Below are 223 nucleotides of genomic sequence, written 5' to 3'. Positions count from 1 at the left end.
ACTCCCTCAACTTTCCAACCTTATACATTATATAGTACACCCACACAGACACAAAGGGGGACATAGAAAAACACAAAGATAAGGGAACGAATAGGGAGGATTAGGGAAACAAAAAGGACAAAAACAGAAAGAAAAGGAGGGGAACCTTGAAAAAAAAACACGGACTGGGATAGAAAAACAAGAAAGAGAAGAGTTAAGAAGAAAAAGGAGTAACATTTGACAG

The sequence above is a fragment of the Capsicum annuum genome, chromosome 12, assembly GCF_002878395.1.
Source record: "Capsicum annuum cultivar UCD-10X-F1 chromosome 12, UCD10Xv1.1, whole genome shotgun sequence".
Lineage (NCBI taxonomy): Eukaryota > Viridiplantae > Streptophyta > Magnoliopsida > Solanales > Solanaceae > Capsicum > Capsicum annuum.
The sequence above is the reverse complement of the archived record's forward strand: the minus strand, read 5'-3'. Positions refer to the sequence as shown.